This window comes from Nicotiana tabacum, chromosome 4 (genome assembly GCF_000715075.1).
Source record: "Nicotiana tabacum cultivar K326 chromosome 4, ASM71507v2, whole genome shotgun sequence".
Classification (NCBI taxonomy): Eukaryota; Viridiplantae; Streptophyta; class Magnoliopsida; order Solanales; family Solanaceae; genus Nicotiana; species Nicotiana tabacum.
Window position 1 is genome coordinate 115,489,689 of NC_134083.1, and position 4,393 is coordinate 115,494,081.

Sequence of the window (4,393 nt, forward strand, 5' to 3'; positions counted from 1 at the left end):
TGACTCAAAAGCAGCACGCATTTTTTATAACCTGCTCACTTACTCTAACATAGAGGTCAATGACATTACCTTTCCTTCATGAATCAAGTTCCCTCACACAACAATAGAGAGTAGTTCCACACACAATAAAATTTAAGAACAATTAGGAACTCAAGATAGAAAGAATTCACTCACTCTCAGAAACAACATTCATATTCCACAAAAGACGTACCATAGGCTTGCCCGTAGTGTCCTACTCTACTAATTGAGCTCATTCAGTCAAGGATCAAGTATGACTTTAATTGGTTGTAATGTAGGTTGTGGGACGGGTATGATATATTTAGATCTAAAAGTGACTACACCTCCCTAAGCACTTCAATACATACAATTTACCTTTCAAAACCCCACACTTATGTCAAACCATAACTCCACCTTCACATCAATATATATTAACTCCCTACTTCTTCAAGGAATATTTTTCACAATAATATAACTATATTTTCCTTTTCTTTCAAGTGGCTCTTACTTTTTCAAAATAATACACCTTTCTCCTTATTTCATTAGTTCCACTCAAAAGCCAAACCAACCACCCCATACTTCAACTTTTACAAAGTTCATAACACTTTCAAGTGCTCACGAGAGGTACAAGGTTCCAATAGATGGTCAATTCAAACAAATGGGTAAGGCTTGTAATGTGGTTGCCAAAGAAACAGGATCACAGACTCAAGGGGGTTAACTAAGATACATAATAATTAGGTGGGTAAAAGCTTATAACTGGCTCAACAAAGAAATGCCTATATCCCTTCCAAAACTGAATAAAACTACTATTTCTCTTTGAAAACTCACGAGGCAAGTTCTAGACATCAAATTCAATGCACAGAATAACACAAAATGTCACACACACATGGCATATAACTCACTCAAGATTGGACTATCATGACACTCTAGTCAAAGTAGTTAAGCAAAGTTAAGATCATACAATTTAAGGTATGTATACAAGAGTCAAAAACTGAGCCTAAGAGTTACGACTAAAGCACTTACTATTCTCAAGGTATAATAAAGTTAAGAGATATTGCTTTCAATTCAATTCATAGCACAAGGTTTCCTACTCCTAAAAAAAATAAAAACTAACAACACCGTGTTCAAATAAAACCCTTGGAAAAGAACCGCGGCACAAAGAAAAATCAAGGGGGAATTATTACACTACCTAACAAAAGAAAATCTTTTTGTCTTTTTCTTTCAACTTTAATCCCTCAATAAATCCGTCGAATGATATCCGTCGTCGGGAAAAATAAAACATTTTCAATTTTTATGGTTTGTTTTCAATTTGTTTTCTATCTCTAACTACTAAAACAACAAAAACTAAAACTAATATACATACATACATACATACAACATATCCCCCACCCCACACTTTAAGTTATGGCATGTCCCCATGACACACAATTAAAAAGCATAAGGTAAAGGAAACTTCCCTGAACATCTAGTCGGGGTCTGAGTCAAAGTCGGGCTCCATTCCTCGCCTTCGAACTAATGCGTACATCCATGCATATAGCTTCTTCTTAGCCTTCTTGGGGTACACCCCACACTTATCTTTCTCGCTCACCGCATCCTTCTCTTTTGAGACCTTCACCTTCCATTCAACACTTGCAGCTGGCTTCTCCTTTTTCACCCCCATTTCTACATTCATCTCGAAAATTGTAGTCTCCTCATCCACTCTAAGCATGAGCTTTCTCTCGTGTATATCTAATATTGCTCTACCCGTGGCTAAGAATGGTATTCCTAGGATTAGGGGGACCTCCTTATTCTCCTCCATCTTCACTACTATAAAATCTATAGGAAATACGAACTTATCTACCCAAACTATGACGTCTTCCACTATCCTCTCGGGTATCAGAGTCGTTTGGGTGCCAGCTGCAAAGATATTGGCACTGACCTTATCTCTCCAATCTCCTTCTCCAGTTTCCTGTAAATAGATAGAGACATTAAATTAATTGGGGCACCAGAATCACATAAAGATTTATCAAAATAAATAGAGCCTAAAGAGCAAGGTATAGTAAAACTCCCTGGATCTCCACACTTTTGTGGGAGTTTATTTTTCTAATATAGCACAGCAATGCTCTGTGAGCTTCACCACTGAAGTCTCCTCAATTTTCCTCTTCTTTGTAAGGATCTCCTTCATGAATTTGGCATAAGCAGGAATTTGTGAGAGCACTTCGGTGAATAGCAAATTTACATTAACCTGTTTTAGCATATCCAGAAATCTCTCAAACTGCTTGTCCAACTTTTCTCTATATAGCTTTTGAGGAAAAGGTAAAGTAGGCATATGCTCGCTCTCATTAGATTAGTCCCTTCTCGAAGTTTCCTCCTTCTTCTTTTTGTCAGCTCCCATCTTGCCTTTCTTCTTCTTATCAATATCATTCTTCAGCTGCTCCCCATTTTCCTTTTCAAGTACCTCCTCTTTTTGGATCTGAGTGGTATCTTGCAACACTTTTCCACTTCTCAAGGTCACAACATTCATTGTTTCTTTGGGATTTCTCCCAGTATCATCTTGCAGAGTACCTGGGTCTCTCTCAGATAATATTGTTGCAATCTGTCCCACTTGTCTCTCCAAGTTTCAAAAACTAGTACCCAATTCTTGGATAGCTGCCCCATGAGCGTCTAGCCTCTCATCTGTCTTGACAATGAAGGCCTTCATTAGATCTTCTAGACTAGGCTGATTGGACTGTTGAGGCTAAAACTGATGCCTCTGTTGATTTTGGAAGACTGGAGCTCCTTGTCCCTAAGGTCTAGGGTTGTTTTGTTTCCAAGCGTTCGCAGTACCTCTAGGTGAACTCCTTGAGAAACCGGGGTGCCTCTGACCCATTGCATTATAATTTCCCACATCATTCACTTCCTCAGTTGAGGCTTGATACTCGTGAGTAGGATGTCCTCTTCCACATATATCACAAGCTGCGTGAGTCTCATTTTATATCGAGGCTAAGGTCAGCTTCTTTATTTCCTTAGCCATAGCATCAAGCTGTACCTGCGCAGATGTAGTAGCATCAACTTGGTGAACACCAGTTGATCTTCTTCTTTCAGCACTCTCAGAGGGCCACTGATTTGCATCTTCAGATAACTCATCAAGAATTGTGACTATTTCTTTTGGAGTCTTCTTCATCAAAGGACCTCCAACTGCATTGCTCAATCTTCTACGTGAGGCCGATGTCAATCCATCCCAAAAGTCCTGGAGTTGCATCCAGAGTTCAATTTCGCTATGTTGACACTTTTTGACTATTTCCTTAATCCTCTCCCAAGCTTCAAACACAGTCTCAGTATCTTTCTGGCAGAAGTTATAAATTTCTCTTCTAATCTTTCCCGTCTTAGATAATGAGAAATATTTATCAAGAAATTTTCTGGTCATCTCATCCCATGTTCGAATTTATCCATAGGTAAGCTTCGAAGCCACTGCTTTGCATCATCTTTGAGTGTGAAGGGGAATGCTCTTAAGTAAACTGCATCTTGTGACACACCATTGTATTGAAAGGAGTTCATAATCACCTCGAAATCCATTAGATGATTGTTTGGATCTTCGTTCATCTTCCCTCTGAAGATACAACCATTTTGAAGGGTTTGGAGCAACCCTTGCTTCAACTCAAAGTTATTAGCTGCAATTGTAGGTGGTCAAACACTGGATAATCCTTGATTATAGACCGGTCTAGCATAATCGCCAAGTGGTCTCCCAGGCAAGGGTTGATGTTGATTAAGTCTGAGACCCCTCTCTTCTTCATAGATGTTCTGTGCATCTCTAATAGCTACTTCCTCAACATCCCGTGTAGCTTGTTCTCTTTGCTGGGCTGCTTCTCTCGCAACCAAATCTACATTATCTTCACTGTTTCCAGCCATAAGTTCTTTTGTTGAATACTGCCCAACCTTTTCTGATGTCACGGTGAGATTTCTTTCCTTCCTCAGCTGTCACCGTTGGTTTTCAATTTTTGGCTTGTATGGTAGCACTTCCTTTGCAGAAGTTCGAGTCATGCACCAATCTAAACTTATAACCTGTGCACAGTCAAATAACACCAAACATAAAGAGAAAAATCAAATAAAATAAAAGAAAAATTCCTGAATTAGCACTACAAACTATTTGAAACACTATTGATTGCCAATCCCCGGCAACGACGCCAAAATTTGAAGAGCGTAAAAGACACACTTAAATATGCTCACTAGTCGAATATAGTATAATATAATATTGTATCTACATGGATTGGAGTTAAACAATATTTTCATAGTTTCTAGCTTGATTTCTATCCAAGAGAATCAACAATCGAGATTTATATGATTAATAACTAAAATTAACTAAGAATCTAAAGTAGTTGACTAATGACAATAGAAAAAAAGGTAAGCAATAAGGTTATCAATGGGAGAAAATAGGGGT

General features: G+C 38.4%; 1 non-coding gene across 1 annotated transcript; it reads left to right on the plus strand.

Annotated features, from left to right (window-relative positions):
- The first annotated feature begins 3,230 nt into the window (after positions 1-3,230).
- LOC142180436 (small nucleolar RNA R71) lies at positions 3,231-3,334 on the plus strand. The gene has a single exon (XR_012709061.1). It is a non-coding gene; the product is annotated as a small nucleolar RNA R71 (small nucleolar RNA).
- Positions 3,335-4,393: the final 1,059 nt, after the last annotated feature.